The sequence below is a fragment of the Rattus norvegicus genome, chromosome 3, assembly GCF_021556685.1.
Source record: "Rattus norvegicus strain SHRSP/BbbUtx chromosome 3, alternate assembly SHRSP_T2T, whole genome shotgun sequence".
Classification (NCBI taxonomy): Eukaryota; Metazoa; Chordata; class Mammalia; order Rodentia; family Muridae; genus Rattus; species Rattus norvegicus.
Genome location: NC_141536.1, coordinates 154,911,224 through 154,927,925, shown reverse-complemented (window position 1 = coordinate 154,927,925; position 16,702 = coordinate 154,911,224). Strand labels below are relative to the sequence as shown.

General features: G+C 53.5%; 1 long non-coding RNA gene across 6 annotated transcripts; it reads left to right on the top strand.

Moving 5' to 3' along the window:
• Window positions 1-377: 377 nt before the first annotated feature.
• Window positions 378-11,306, top strand: LOC148006584 (uncharacterized). Of its 6 annotated transcripts, none has more exons than XR_015683964.1 (6): window positions 378-620; window positions 2,071-2,193; window positions 2,506-2,588; window positions 2,872-3,043; window positions 10,181-10,382; window positions 10,713-11,306. It is a non-coding gene; the product is annotated as an uncharacterized LOC148006584 (long non-coding RNA). The 6 variants fall into 6 exon arrangements; XR_015683966.1 differs by having other exon boundaries at window positions 2,757-3,043; XR_015683965.1 differs by lacking the exon at window positions 378-620 and adding an exon at window positions 887-975 and having other exon boundaries at window positions 2,757-3,043.
• Window positions 11,307-16,702: the final 5,396 nt, after the last annotated feature.

The window sequence follows — 16,702 nt, the reverse complement described above, 5'->3', positions numbered from 1 at the left end:
GTCCAAGGACAGAGGAGATTGAATTTCTGCTACTGGCAAGGAGAGACCTCACACTCAGCTCAGATTGATGCAAACCTGTAGCCATGCTGGATTCATTCTCAAAACCACAAATGAGATGCCAAGAACAGGCTACCCATGTGTGACGAGGAGTCAGACTCACATTGGTGGTGCAGGCATGTGGATGTTCAGGCCGTTATCAGGCAAGATTGGAAGGCAGGACGCCATCAGCACTAGGGGCTGGCACTAGGATCTGGCAGCTGAGTACACAGAGGCAGTTTAGAGGCGGCCGCAGGGGGCGGCTGGCGGATGCTATTCTGGGAAGATTGTTTCCAGGCAGAACTTTGCCGGATGACCTTGAGTTTAGTGAGGACGGCATCACGTGGGATCCCGAAGGCTGAAGGGAGGACTTGGATGGTCCTCCAGGGATGTTGGTTAGGGTGAGGTTTAAGCAGAGGAGGTGATCCTCCAGCTTCATGAAGGACTGCCAAGGCCAAGGGCAGAAGCAGGGTGACCAGAAAGGAAGCCATTGCACGGAACTGAGAAGTGACAGAGCCCAGCCGTGGCAGCCAGGTGACAGAAGGAGGGGCAGATAGGGGAATGTCGAACTGAGCCACCAGGCGGTGAGTAATACATTTCTGTTGATGACTCTTGATGGAGAGAGGCAGGATGCAGTGCTCTGCAAAAAACAGAAGCTCCTGGGGGCTTGGGGCGGTGGCTCAGTGGGTAAGAGCACTCACTGTACATACATGAGGACCTGGGTTCGATCTCCAGCACACACATAAAGTCAGATGTGGCTACATGGGCCTGTGAGCCCAGCATGGTAAGGGCTTGGGGGTGGAAGGGGGTGGAGACAGGGCTATCTCAGGGGCTTGCTGCTCGCCAGCCTGGCTCCAGGTTCAGCAAGGGACTTCATGTCAAGGGGATAAGGTGGAAGGTGGTAGAGCTGAACATCTGATGTCCTCTTCTGGGCTGCAGGTGAGTGGGATGGGTGAGCACACATGACATCACATGCATGCACATGCATGCACCCATACAGGCACACTAGCACTGTATGCACACACTATACACACACATACAACTGGCACACACACTACATACACAGCACACTACACACACACTATACAAACGTATACTGTACACACACATGTGTGAGCACGCGTACATACACACTAGATACATACACTATACACACACCACACACACATGCACACATGCGCACACACACCATACATACACTATACATACACACACTATACACATATACTATTTACACACATGCATGTGCATACTATATACACACATATACTATACACATATACACGTGCACTCACACTATATACACACACAATACACACATACTATATACACACATGCACGTGCACACTATAAACACCACATACTATAACATATACATGTGCACTCACACTATATACACAAACTACACACACATTATATACACACACTATACACACACACACACACAAGAAGAGAAGCTGCAGGTATGATAGAGACTCAGGACACAGAAGAATGACAGGGGGAAAATCAGATGACCACTTGTGTGTTTATCCACTGTAGTTACACGGGCATGTAAGTTTGCACATGTATATTGCATTCAGATACCACAAGTGGGAAATCCAAGATTTGAGCCTTCACACTGTGCTGTTTCACATCCCCTGAGTGGATACAGAATCATTCCAGTGAGAGCGTTTGTTGTTGCTGTTGCTCTAACCATCGTTACTAAGGGCAACTTTACACACAGCTTCTCACTCAGCATGGCCATTTCTGGCCATAAATTCTAATGGGTATTCTCTATGGTCTCAGGGTCCCTCAGGCTCTGTGTTGTCTATAGGCTCCCAGAGAAGCTGGGTGGGAGCCTGAGTGCTCTCCACAAGGGCCAGGAAACCCTCTGATAGGTGACCACAATTCTTCTGGGAGATGGAGAATGGACAGGTCGAGGGGCCTTCTGAGTCTCTAAGGTTTCACCCAGGGTGATGGCGCTGGTCTCTGGTGGCACGCAGAGATAGGTAGAGTCACGAGATGTGTGACTTGTGACTTCCCCTCTTCCTCTAGTAGCTCCAGTGTTCTGCGGATTGCAGATGTCTCCACCGGAGAGCTGCCCAGCCCCTCTGTTAAGAGGATTGGCTGAGACGCACCAGCAAAAACAGCCCTTCTTGCTTCCTGTTTGCAAAGTAGGTGGGTGACATATGTGGAAAGAGCCCAAGGACCCCAGGATCCCTGTCCTTTGACCAGAGAACTCAAGGTAGCATGGATTTCCCAGACTGGAAATGGCTCACTGCTTACACCATTCCAAAACAGTCTGTGGGGCCGAGGATGAGGTTCATAGTAAAGCCCTCGCCTAGCAGCCACACAGCCCTGTGTTCTGTCACCAGACAGGGGTGGAGGTGGGGATCTGACAGCACCAAGTAACACTCAGTACCAAGCAGATTGAGATGGACGGGTCCTTGGAGCTCACTGAGCAAGTCTAGCTGAATTACTAAATTCCAGGCTCAGCGAGAGACTCTGTCTCCAAACAATAATGGCAGAAGAGTTGGAGAAAACTCTGGCTCAAAGGACACGCATATGCACAGGTACAGCCCACCCGCCTCACACATTCACACGTGTAGCTCTCACACCCACTCACATGGAGACTGGCCAGTGTCTCTAGGAGCCCAGAGTGGGTCACCCAGGCAATGAGTCTTGGGGACATAGGGGTGCCCAGTACCAGCATGCACAGACCCATGCCATCTCGTCCATAGCACAAGGCCACCTCTGCTAAGATTGGACGTTATTCTGAACTTGGCCTCGTGTTCTTACACTTGAGTGACCCTGGATCGAGAATAGTATCCAGTACTCACAGATATAATTGGACAGCGCTGCAGAGCTGACCGCAGGGAAAACAGTTATTAAACGCCACGGGTCTCCGCCTCCTGGGATGGCTGACACCTGAGCTGTCAGAAGAGAGGAACCAACAGTCAGGAGGCTCTGATTCCTCATCCTGGAAAGTTCGGCCGCATGGAAAGGGAGAGATCCTCCTCTGGTGAAGGTGGGCAAGGGTGTGGGCATAAAGGCATGGGGACCCTGAAGAGGGACCCCGCAGGGTCCCCCAAAGCCAGTGAGGCACTGTGAGTGTGAGGGAGACAGGCCCACTCCAACCCTGTTTTGAAGGGGTTGCCGGACTGACAGGGGACTGTGAGGAGGGAGGGGGATGTGAGGAAAGGAGAGAGCTGGGGTGGGGGAGGGCAGAGAGGGGAAACAGTAGCTTCTAGGGTTGTGCTGGGCAGCTGGACCAATGGCGGTGGTACACTGGGAGATTGGAAATGAGAGGAGGACTCGAGGGAGTAGAGGTTAGGACTGGGGTAGGGGTAGGGCGCTAGGCTAGGGGTGGGTTGCCATGTTCTATGGGTTGGACGTGGTTGAACTTAGGAGTCATGGAAAAAGAGGCAAGGATGATTTCTGTGTGGAGTTGCAGTCCCTGAGGTCACAGTCAACCCACTGCCTCCAGTCAGAGGGCCACAGCAGTTTCCTCCCAGAAGCCTCTGTGGCAGAGCCAACGGCCAGGCGGAGAGCAAGAACTAACCACGTGGCCTTTTCTCCTTCTGCCCCAGTGTTCGTTAAGGAAGTTCAACTCTATTTTCTCCACACCTGCGTAATTGATTATGGGTTCAGAAGCCAAATTTAAACCCAGGCTTCTCATTACTAAAAACAGCGACAACATTTGGCTTGGATTTTTATAGGATGCAAGAATCAGGGTGTTTTCCCCGCGTGCAGAAAGGGGGGCGGGGTACAGCATGAACAGGTCCTCTGCCGTTTCCAGAAGAGCCGGAAGCGAAAACCTATTGATTACAAAACAAAACAGAATTTGGTAGCTAATCAAGAAGAAAACAAAACAAAAGACAAGTTTGTGCTGCCTGCCTGCCTGCCTGCCTGCCTGCCTGTCGCTGTTCTGCCTGACTAAGCTCATGGGGCACCTTCAGGACTGGAGGGGCCGGGCTTGGAAACTATGACAGACACCTAGCTCGACCCCCTCCTCAGAGTGACACTCCCATTCTTGATAGTGGTGTGGGTGCAGCCCACACTTCTGTTCCCTCTGAGTTCCACCAGAAGCATTCTGTCACCCAGGTGCTGTGAGAAAGATCCCTTCCCCCAGCCTCAGGGCTGAGGAGGCAGGAGGGAGACCCACTAGTCACCTGCACCCATCCAGACAGACGGAGCCTGCTGCTTCCCAGAGGCTGTGTCTGTTCACTATGGGTGGAGGGGTGTGATGAGGGGGATTGTGGGGAGCTGCAGAAATTGATTGGGCTAGCTGACCTGGGAGCTAATCCGTCACCCACACCCCAGCACTGTGGTGACAGATGTATGTCACCTTGTCTGGGTGCTGGAGGATTGGACTCGGGCCCTCTTGCTTCCAAGGTCAGGACTTTACCATCTTACCAGCCCCGAGGCAGGCCGATTTTAAAAGACTAGCCAAATAATTGCATAGCAGGTTTCTGGAGATGGCCCAGGAGATCCGCCCAGAGCTTCAGTGTGAGGAGTGTGAGGTGCTTGGAAAATGTTGTCCCAGCAGGATGCAGGGGCTGGGCCTGGAATTTAAATATCATCAGTCAGGGGCTGAATGATCCACTAAAGTCACAGAGAAAGGTGTTAGGATGACCTCAGCTGCGGCCCCTTTGCTGTGGGGAGGTTTAATCATGGAAAGAAACTAGGTCTGTTTTTTCTGCACCCCTCCCAGGCTGACGCTGGGGAAAGCACATTTTGGTTGGCTAGACAGCCTCCTCTTAAATATTTAAGCCAGGCAGGGCAGTTCCTGCCTTCCACCTCCTTCCCTCCCTCCCACCCCCATGTCCCTCTGCATCAGGGTTGGGGCTGGGAGGAGGGGCTCGGGGCTCATGTTTCTGAGTTAGAGATGTTGAAATGCTGGTAGTTTACAGCAGTTTTAATAAATGGGGTTAGCGCTCCAGGGGGAGGGGCTCTGTGTGCTGGTCACACACAGCTGCCTGCATCGGTCCAGGGGTTTAAGTGTACAGTTTAGAAGTGGATGAAGCAGGCTTTCTGAGGCCAGTGTGCTGGGCAGGTGAGCACAGGGGACTAGCGGGAGCACAGACCCAGAGCCAGGAGCAAGGATGCACAAAGCTTTTCAGGATAAACATGAAGTGAGTCCTCAGCTTCATGTGAGCCTGCTCCCTGGTGGAGACGAACCTCATCGTGGATGGTGGGCCTGAGCAGACAGCACCCTCAGCTGTGAGGACCCCTTAGGCAGCTATTGGCTTCTGGAGTTGCTCACTGCAGCGGCTGGGGTCGCCCCTGCTTCTGCAGAGTCTGACTCAGGCCTGGCAGATCAGGTCGGGGCTAGCTCTGTCCTCAGCCACTAAGGTGGACCCTTACTTACTTCTCTCCCCTCACCCCCCTTCCTCTGTCTTGCTGTGTCCTGGATCCTTCCTCAGCCGTATTTACTGAGCCTTGGCCATTTCACTGCTATGCCCCAGATTGGCCAAATGACAGTACTATTTCTTAGGGTTCTGGGGTTTGAGGTCAAGGGTCTGGAAGAATCGGCGTCCGCCGAGGGCCACTTTCCATTCAAGCACGGTCTCATGACAGAACGACTCCCAAAGGCTATGCTTCTCAACTCGGTTGCGTGGGGAATGGAGTGCTGACATACATCTGGATGCCTTTAGGCAAATGATTCCAAGTCAGCACTGCTCAGGACCCTGGGGAGCTCATGGGCAAGCAAATGAGGTCACTGGGATGCTTACGTGACTCTGTGAGACGGACGGACGGACCGCTTAACCTACGACACACACAAAGCAAAAGATGCACCACTGGAGAGTGGCTCGGGTCACCTGCCCAGAGGTGGATGTGACACATTTGCACAGGTGACCAGGCACCTGGGGACAGGGAGTGGGGCTGGCAGCAAGAGGCACCTCCCAGCAGCAGCTTTGAGGAGAGGCTGAGACTTGGCAAGGGAAAGGCTTAGTAACTCACTGTAACATGTAGGACCCTGACTCTGTTGAACCATCTAGGTTCTTGTGTCTCATTACAAAGGACTGCACTGGGCATGTATGGTGAGAAACAGAAATGGAGGTCAGCCCTTAAGCAAGATCACTGAGCAAGGGAAATGGACTTCCAAGAATAGGAATGGGCTATTGAGCAGAGGGGAAGCCAGAAAGAGCTGGGCCCAGAGACACAGGACATTTGATAAGGCTTTTACATAGCACCTGCCTCTCCCACATCTGTACAACCTGGGTTTTTCTTGTATATGCCCTGTTTGCGACTTGAAGCCTGGGTGATGAGGGGCTTCTAGTCTTTCTCTCCAAACCAGCTTCTTTTGTATGTAAAATCATTTTGAAAGATTTACTTTTATTATTTTTAAATATATGCATGCACAGGTGTCTGGGGGGGCGGGGCATTGCACATGGGTGCAGGCTGGAAGGGGCCAGAGTTATGGGATCCCTGGTTACAGGTAGACATGGCCCACCTGACTCGGTAACAGGAACTTGGGTCCTGGGGTCCTCTGCAAGAGCAGCAAGTGCTCTAACAGCCAAACTAACCCAGTCCTTGTGTCCTAATGTTGATGGACCTTCCTCCAGTCTACTTTCCTGTTGAAGAGAGAGGACAGCTACAATGACAAGTTTCTAGGACACAGAAATGGTGCCTCTGTCTCTTGAGGGCTGGGTCTCAGCTTAGGTCAGTGTTGTTGGGTGGACATAGAGGGAGGAAGATGAATCAGCCTAGCAGACTCACAGGAGAAAGATTCCTGACAGCTCAGAGATGGCGGGGTGTTAGCCACTTCACTCTCAGGTGTCTCTACCCAGGAAAGCCATGTGAGCCTGCTCCATGGTGGAGAAGAGAACCTCGTCATGAATGGTGGGCCTGAGCAGTCAACACCCTCAGCTGTGCGATGTCACAGGGTTCTTGCAAGGGGTCCATTAAGGTAGACCCTCAAAACCCAGCAGTTTCAAGTGCAGACTTGGGTTTTGAACTCAGGTCTGATTCTATACGGTATCACACACACACACACACACACACACACACACACACACACACACACACACACACACACACACAGAGAGAGAGAGAGAGAGAGAGAGAGAGAGAGAGAGAGAGCCCACAGCCTATCACAACCTCCTCACAGAGACACTGTGTCCCCTCTAATGAATGTGCCCCAGTCCTACAAGATGAGGGAGTAGGTCCTGGCATGGCCATGTCCCCAGCATCATGCCCAGGCCTGGGACCATCCTACAGATCCAGCCCAGCCTCAGCTAACTGCTTCTCCCTGATGGGTAGCCGGCCAGCACGAGTTGGGATTAGGCTTGTAGTGGGCACACCTGGCTTGAGTTTAGGACGGGGGAAGCCAGAGGCTGTCGAACCTTCTGACGTCACCCCGTGATGTCATCTAACAGAGCTCACATTAGAGAATTGTGCACTCACTTTACAAAAGAAGATTGCACAGGGCAAATTCACAATGTTTTAGGGAAGTTTATACAGTTTTTAGCTGAGCCGCATTCATAGCTGCCCTCAGCTGCATGGTAGGTGGACAAAGAAGCGCTGAGCCTTCTGGACCTCAGTTTCCCTAGCCTGCAGGGTAGTCACGTCTCAGTCCCTGCTGTGAGTCCGGGCAGTGGCTACTGCAGGACACCAGAGCAACAGCTCCACAGGTCTCTGTGGATGTGGTGTCCTCCAGGGGTCAACCTTTGCCACGAGACCTTGACCAGGTGAAGCCCTTTTGACCCTAATGTCCATGGACCTGTTCACCTACAGAGTGAGAGAATTCCACAGAGGGAAAGGAGTGGTCACCTCAGGGGACGTTGTTCTTCTTGAACTCAGCCCACGGTGGAGGAGGGAGTCAAGTTTCTCCACCCAGGGCTTCTGGGAGCCCAGAGAGGCTCAGAGCAGTGTGCACACCGGGGAGTTTACCTGTCTGTGTGTCCCACACATCATTCACTGCACACCTCCTGCAGGCTTGGTGTGCAGGAGGTGCAGAAACGACTGTTTGATTGTGGTATGCATTTATTAAGTGCCTACTGTTTGCCAGGCATCTTGTAAGCACTTTTTATGCACTCTCAGTGTTGTCTGCTGGATAACATCATCTCAACTATGTTAGGTTTGAGGGAAGTAGGGCTCAGCGTTGAACACGCAGGTCAGGGCTTGCGACTGAAACATGGGACCATTAGGGACCCCTGGGTGGATTGGGCCTCATAACTAGAACTAAACCCTACTGCCAGAAGCCTTGTGTTCTAGATGCTTCTCCCTGCTCTAAGTCTCTTCAAGGTACTGCTAGGAGACAGCCGCTGACAGGACCAATGTCACTACTTTGGTCTCAGGATTTGGGGGAGGGGTGAGCATGAACTGATGAGCCCAATCTGACAAAACGTATGTGCAGTCACATGGCCCCTTTGGTTTCAGAATAATTCGTTTGGATTTCCAGTTCTTGTAGCTTTGGGCCTGAACGGTCCAGGGGTCAGGGAGAGGTGCCCTTGGGGACAGCCATGATTCTGGCTGACCTGTACAGGACGGGTTAAAGCATGTGTGCACAAAGGCTTCTGGAAGAGGTATGCTCTGACCTCTTTACATCCCCCCCATCCCCACCCCAAGCCAGTGCTGTCCCTGGGAGTCCCAAGGGACATCTGCCCCCTCCCTGGGGGCTTCCAGCTCCTCACGGCTCATCTCTTTCTTGGCGGAATGACTTTCTCCTTTCTCAGTTCTCATCTTGAATGATGGCAGGCTGAAGCACTTAATTTTCCTTCTCCAGCCCCATTAATGTGGCCGTGCTCAGCGCCCGTGCAGGCTGTGAAAGGGAAGCCATTTATATCAATTAGCAAGGCAAACATAGGCTTTCTGCCCAGCCCTGGTGGGCCTCCTCAGAGGACGAGTGGGGTTGGATAAGGAAGCCTGGGGCCAACACATCACTGCGATTATCAGTGTGGGGAAGTTGGGGGACAGTGGGGCTTGTGTTTTGATGGCATTTCGCAAAGGGCTCAGCCATGGGATCCCCAAGGGGATGTGTCCAGAGGACAAAGGTTCTTCAGAAGCGGTCGTACTTTACTGCTAGCCAGAGCCTTGTCCTCAGGGTGGACCCCCACCCCCGCACCACTCCACAGCCAAGCTGGACCTTGGAGTCTTCCTCATGAGGAACTGAGCCCACTTGCTTGTCTCTCTAGGCACAGCCCATCAGCCTTCGTGGGTTCCTCCCTGGTCTCCTCCCTCCCCCCATGCTCCCTCTCCGCAGTGAGAAAGAAGCTTTAAAAAAACTGGAACCAAATGATCTAGTCTCCTCTTCTGAAACCTTCCATGGTTCCCCATTGCTCTTATAATAAAATCCCAACTCCTTGTCGTCACTCTCAAAGCCTGGAGTGGCCGGACCTCTGCTGCCTTCCCACCTGCTCCCCATAGCTCCCTCTATCCCCAGCTTGCCTGGTCCTCCTCAGCTCGCCTTGCCTCTCCCAGGCACTTGCTACCCACCACATCTTCTGTCGGTGTCTCTTGGCTTATTCCTAACACCTCAGCTTCAAGTGACACCTTTCATCTTTGATGAGGCAGAGAGACACGGCCTTCCTATGGATAGGGACAGTTGTGGAAAGGCCTCCCTCTGTGTCTGGTGTCCATTTTCTTTTTCTTTTTTCTTTTTCACGGCTATAAAGGAGGCTCTAGGAGTTGAACTAGAACGGGTTGGGGCAAGACTTAACACTCTGGAGAGACAGACGACTCTTAAGATGCATAGCACAGCATCCGATGAGACCTATCGCTAAGGGAAGGTCGCAGGACAGAAGCAGGGGAGACTGCAGATAGACACTGGGTGAACTGGGCCAGCTTCATGAGGAGCTGAATGAACTGAAGACCCATGGGCAGAGGGAAGGAGTCAGGAGTATGCTTGCCCTGGACTTTCTAGGCAGAGGCAGGGTGAGCCAGGAGGCTACAGTGCCGGTCGCCATGTGCTGAGGGGAATAGGAAGCATTGAGTCTGAGCAGGGAGAAGGCTGGGGGGCTGGTGATGCAGAGGTCACCAGTGGAGCAGGCAGGTCTGGGGACTCCTTAGTTCATCTGCTCTTTGAGACTGTCATACATGTATATTGCATCTTGGTCATTTCCACCCCCCCTACTCCCTATCTCCACCCCCTCACATACTCCCCAGTCCCCTCCCCCATCTCTCAATAACTCACTGAAACCAGTTGATGTTGTCCATATAGGCACGGGTGCAGAGTCATTCACTGGGACATGGGTGACCTTCCAGTAGTCACCTGGTGTGAGGGCTCTTGTGAGCTTGCTGGCTTCTCTTCGGAAGAGGACGGAGCCTCGCAGGTTCCAGAGCCTTCAGGTTGGGGCAGATGATGAGGTGGTCTGAGGTAGACGAGGCTGAGGGAGGCAGAGAGTCTCAGCCTTCTGGAGCAGGTAGGTCAGGGGTGGGGGAGGGGGAACAGCAGGTCAGGGATGTGGGGACAGCAGGTTGGGGTGGAGGGACAGCAGGTCAGGGATGGGGGGACAGCAGGTCAGTGGGGGGTGACAGCAGGTCGGGGGTGGGAAGACAGGTCTTCTGACTGACCCTGGCTCTGACCCTGAACAGCAGACTTAGAGAGCAGAGAGTCTGGGAAGATGCAGACTATCCGGCAGTTTGAAATGTTCTCTGTTGACATGAACCCTGAGGTCTGCCCACGTATTCCCGCTGTGATAGACACTTCTTGGTTCATTTCTCCCAGACTCACAAGGGTTTTGTGCTCACAGGGGCCTGGGTTCAGTTCCTGTTTCCACCACTGTGTATTTGAGTGGACGACGATTGTAGCCTCGGGGCCTCAGTTTCAACATCTCTGCAATGGGTCTGCTGTGAGGAGATCCGGGGTCTGCGGCAGTCTCCACCCCTTCCTACCTTCCTTCAGCACCATTCTCCTGCTGTGTGCTTACCTCACCCAACTAGCCTATAAGTCCCAAAAGAGGGATGACTCTTTCCTCAGCTCTGGAGACTTGCCTCCAGGCCTATGTGGGGCAGTGGACCATGCCTGGAAACTTGGTAAGGTAGAGCAGGTCTGAGACCCTGGCACTCGGGTACACACCTGAGGCAGTAGGCACCTCTCTGCTCCCTACCAGATTCCTGGCTTGGAACATGTGTCCACACTCCCCACAAAGGGATGTGACCAATGGTTGCACAGCCCAAAACAGAATTCTCCATGCTAATGAGGTACCTAGAAGTCCTGAGCCAATAAGCTCCCTTTCCCAGACACTCCTCCCTGCAAAAGGTATTCAATCTCTGGTCCACCCTGAGGAGTTGGTATGTACCTATTTTCCACAGTGAGCAGTCAGTAAATGGTATGGATAAACATGGACTGTCGGAACCGCTGTGGGGAACATGGGGAAGGCCTTTGCCTACTGAGCTGATGCCTCAGTCCCTAAGTATTCCATTGAAGGCCTCTCCACTCTTCCAGACAACCGGTGCCAAGCTAAGGACAATCACCGATGAGCTAAGCCAGAGTTTCCATGTTTCCCCCACCTCAGGTTCATTGTTGTCCTCAGCCGGCTTGCCCTCAACCGTCCCAGCCTCATCGAAAGCCGGTAGACCCTGATCCTTCGTTTCGGACATTTCTTTGTGGCACTCTAAGCAGTGACTAGATGACTGGGAGTCAGGGAAACCCCCATCTTAGACAACGTTCTCCCAGCCTCTGAGCACTGTCTTGGCACTTCCCTTAAGGTGTAGCACATGACAACTTCAGTACAGGGAGATGCAGTCAAGCATTCCCAGTGGCAGGGCGAAACTCAGACCCACAGGCCCGACCCCTGCACAGCCTGGGTGGGCCCCTCTGAGTGAATCATGGCGCCACTTAGGGGCCGGTGCCTTGGAGTCCTGTGCTGAAAAAAGTGTCTCCAGAAGGCAGTAAACGGGTGGTGACAAATTTCAGAAGCACAGACAGGTATGCTAGGACCCTGACACATGCCCCATCCCCCCATGTGTCTAAGAGGTCCAAAGGTCAGAGAAAAAAAAAAAAGTCCAGTGTCTCTGAAGCTCTGGGGAAGCAGCTGCAGTTAAGTTTCCAGCATCCTCTCACTACTGTGCTGGGTTCCACTGTGCATAAGGGGTGCTGTCTTTTTAAATCTGTCTGAAAGCATATTTTCATTACGTTAGCTACATAGAAAGATTTAGGAGACGTTTTTTCTACAAGTTCAGCAGAGCCTGGGGCACTCCGGCTTCCTGCATGGCCCAGTAACAATGAAGTATTTGAGACAGTTCTCCAACAGAGCCCTCGGACAGCCTAGGCCCAGCTCCATTTAGAATGAGGTCACATGACTCTTAAGAACAACTCTGAGCTTGGCCCTGGGGCTCGTGCCTGCAATGTACTTAGGAGGCTGAGGCAGAAGGGTCAAAGGTCTGAGGCCTGCCTGGGCAAAACAGAGACGTTGTACACAGAGGGCAGGGCATGGGTCTTAGTCGTACAGCACTTAGGCAGCATTTCGTGGTCCTGGATTCCACCCACAGCCCCACAAGATAGTGACCTTGATCTGAACTTGAACCCAGGAAGATTCTAGTGGATCCCAGAATCCAAGTTTTCAATGGTTGTCATCACAGCCTCCGGTCAGATTTTCCTTAAAAACCCCCTCCAGTCCCAAAGGCAAGACTGGGAGCTGAGGGCCTGTCCCAGCCCAGTCACTCACTAAGTGTCCTTTTGTTGTTGTGAAGAATGAATTGTTAACGTGCTGTGGATGTCCTGTGGCCTGGACTCTGATTTCATTACTCTTTAAAGCTGACGGAGGCCTAAGGCTGTATCTTTGTGACATAGTGTGGCCCTAACTGTGTTCTGTTTAACTAAGTCCTTCATGGGGGGCAGCCCAAGGAGGACACCTTGGGCCTGGGCCGTGGCAGGGGTGGGACATGTTCCGAGGACTCTGCAGGAGACAGGCTAGGTAGAAATTACTGTCAAGTGACTGCTGGCTAGATTGCCTTGGGGTTCAGGCAAGGGACAGGCAACTTGGACCCAGGAACCTCTGGGAAAGAAACCGATGGGCAGGTCCTGGAGGGCAGGTGGGGCCTTGACAGGCAGAAGAGTGGCCCTGTGACACCAGGCGCTGGATAGGGCCATGCTTTGAGGGTTGCCACACCTCTCTGCCTGAGCTCTGCGTTGGGGTGATTATTCTGCCTGTCTCAAGGATGAAGCTGAGACCCAGAGAACGGAGTGCCTTCAGCTCTCTGCACAACCCAAAGTCACTACCGTTCACAGGGGCCAGGCAGGGCTGCGAGAGGGTGGGATAGGCCAGGGACAAGACCACAGAGAGGAGTGGACGGCAGGCAAAGTGGGGGCCACAGATTCCACATGGATGAACGGCTGCCCCTCAGCCCAAGGGCTTCTGCCAAGTCCCACTGTGACTTTCATCGTCCCAATCTCCCTGTTTAGCCTAGACAGCATGACAAGGCGCCATAGGTGACACAATGCAGCTTATTGCTCTCCTTATGAAAAAAAAGAAAACACACCTGAGGATGGCTCAGCCTGCAGCCCCCGCTGGAGACCTTTGCACAATGCTCAGCGCACTGAGAAGGCTCTCTAGACAGAACACAGGGCAGGCCTGAGGGGCAGGTGAGGTTCTCCTCCTCTGAAATAGGAGGGGCTAGGAAGGAGGGGCTGGTAGCATGGGGGAAGGGGCCGAAGGGACAGGTGATATGGGGGAGGGGGCAGGAGGGGTAGGTGGTATGGGGGAGGGAGCAGGAGGGATAGGTGGCACGGGGGAGGGGGCAAAAGGGGCTGGTAGCATGGGGGAGGGGGCAGGAGGAGCAGGTGGCATGGGGGAGGGGGCAGGAGGGGCAGGTGGCATGGGGGAGGGGGCAGGAGGGGCTGGTAGCATGGAGGAGGGGGCAGGAGGGGCAGGTGGCATGGGGGAGGGGGCAAGAGGGGCAGGTGGCATGGGGGAGGGGGCAGGAGGGGCTGGTAGCATGGAGGAGGGGGCAGGAGGGGCAGGTGGCATGGGGGAGGGGGCAGGAGGGGCTGGTAGCATGGGGGAGGGGGCAGGAGGAGCAGGTGGCATGGGGGAGGGGGCAGGAGGGGCTGGTAGCATGGAGGAGGGAGCAGGAGGGGTAGGTGGCATGGGGGAGGGGGCAGGAGGGGCTGGTAGCATGGGGGAGGGGGCAGGAGGAGCAGGTGGCATGGGGGAGGGGGCAGGAGGGGTAGGTGGCATGGGGGAGGGGGCAGGAGGGGCAGGTGGCATTGGGGAGGGGCAGGAGGGGCAGGTGGCATGGAGGAGGAGGCAGGACAGCCTCTCTATGGTGCTCTCCCCAGAGTTCACTGCCCTTCACCTGGGTGAACAGATGTGAAGATTCCTGGCCATCCTGACACCCCCGCCCCCATGGTACATTCAGGGACTTGAGGAGACGTTTTGGTCATTGTAGGGATCAGGCACCCGTGACAATCTGTGTGTCTGGCCCTTCACTGTGTCACTCTGTCTTGGTTACTGCTGCATCTCCATGGGAACCCTCAAGGGTGCTCCTCAGTGTGGCATGTCTAGAGGCTGACATACAGAGAGCACTTTCTGGGTCACACAGGGACTTCTTAGTGACACCATTCCTCCTTTCCTTCACAGGCAAGACATCCCCAAACCTCCTAACATTGTGCCCAGAAAGGTCATGTGTTTTTATGGCTATCCCTTCCAATAGCGTGGGGTTGGGGAAGACAGCCGCAGTCTTCCTCTCCAGCCTGCTTCGATGGGAGGTCTCCTGGAATTGAACCTTGTGGAGCTGCGGCAGGGGTCTGGGTGCTTCCTTCTCAGGTCCAGTGACTTGCCTAGGATCCTGGACCACTGAGGCCATACCAGTGACCCTCACTAGCTGATGGTTTGTGTGTCTCTAGAGCAGTGGTCCTCAACCTCCCTAATGCTATGACCCTTTAATAAGTTCCATCATAAAAATATTTCGTTGCTACTTCACGAATATAATATTGATACACGCCATGAATTGTAGCATAAATATCAGATATGCAGGTTATCTCATATGTGATATCTGTGAAAGGGTCAGGTGACCCCCAAGGGGGTGAGCGACCACACAGGTTGGAAACCACTACTCTAGAGTCTCCAACAGAGGATCTGGTCAGCCATCAGTCAGCCTCTCCCTCCCAGGCACCACTGAGCATCTCTCAGGAAAGAGAAAGTCAGGAAGAAGCTGGGGTGGCTGGCTGCTGTCTGGAGAGGAGGCTAGACCTCTGGAGAGGGAGAAAAGACACTTGAATTAGAGTCTCAAACTGAACCTCATTTGGTGTCACTAGAGGGTCAGAGACAGATCCTGACTAGAAAGCTGCCTCATTCTCACCTCCTCCTGGCGGCCTGGCCCTGGTAGGCAGACTTGAGCATGACGTGCCTCAGTTTCCCCATGTGTAGTGTGAGTGGCGATAGGCTCTGATGTAGCAGTAGGGTTAGAAGCATGTTCTCAGACAAGCATTTACAGTGGCACTGAGAGCTGTGGGATTTCGAGACTCAGTTGTGCATAAACGGTAGAAACGGGACCCTCCACCCAGTTGCGGCTGATGGATGGCCATGCCTCTGACTTCTTGAGGCTTTGCCTGGTGACTGTGGGGACCAGCATGGCCCTTAGGTGCCAGCCCCCTGAGCTTCTATTTGAAGTCTGCTTCCCAGCTTTGATCATGGTATGGCTCAAGTAGTTGCCATGGAGATGCTCCCTGGACCCAGATGTTCTCTGTTACTTCTGTGCACTTGGGGCCATGTGGAAATGACCCCGCCCACGGTGTACAGCAGTCCTCTGCAGACCACCCGCGTGCGCTAGGCCAGGTGCCTCAGGCTGACACAGGCAGTCTCCCCCTAGTCACACGTGTGGACCACGCTGGCACTCCTAGATGTCATAGCACGAATAGAACATCTGCTTTTCGGATGACAGAAAGAAAAGGACAGTGTCATGGGAAAGGACATAGCCAAGGCTGGACAGTAAGAAGGATGGCAAGTCTCTATCAGACTACTTAGGTTATGTTTAGCTTCTGCAAGAGTTCAGAGAGGTTAGCAACCTACCTGAGGACACACAGCATGCCTGGCTGATCAGTTCCAGTCTGCTTTCAGGGCTTCTCCCCCCATCTCACCTGAGCTCTGGGGTTCATGGGACTGGAGCTCACAGCTGTGTCCTCCTTGGACTCTTAGGGCTGAGGTGGGTGCCTAAAAAGGGCTTAAAGGCTCTGCTCAGCTTCACCCACACTCCTTAGCTTTCTAAGGAGCAGAGTATGAAGATGCCACAGAGCACAAGTTCCTAGACTTCACCTCTGCCTTAACTCCAGAACATTGTTGCCAGTAGCCGATTAAATAATGCTTTATTTACAAAGAGAAGATCTGTATGCACGCATGCACATGCACAGGCGTGCGCGCACATATGCATACATACACACACACGCACACACACATGCGCGCACGCATGCACACAAGCACACACACAGGCTTCCACTCGCAAATGCCCTGAGTGGCTGTTCAAGGTGACCAAGACAGGCTACCATGCTGGGCCAGGAATGTTCCCACTCCCACGCCTTATACATCGGCCAGCATGTGTGCAGGTAACTACCCTGCTTGGTCACCAGACCCACCCTAAGGGTGTCCCTCTAGCTTGCCTCCACATGGAATGCACGTTTTCCCTCAGTAGCCGCCTTACCAACCCCTAAACCGGTGTTTCTCAACCTGTAGGTTAGGACCCCTTTGTGGGCCAAGTGACACTTTCACACCCTCAGCCCATGGGAAAACACAGACAGTTTACA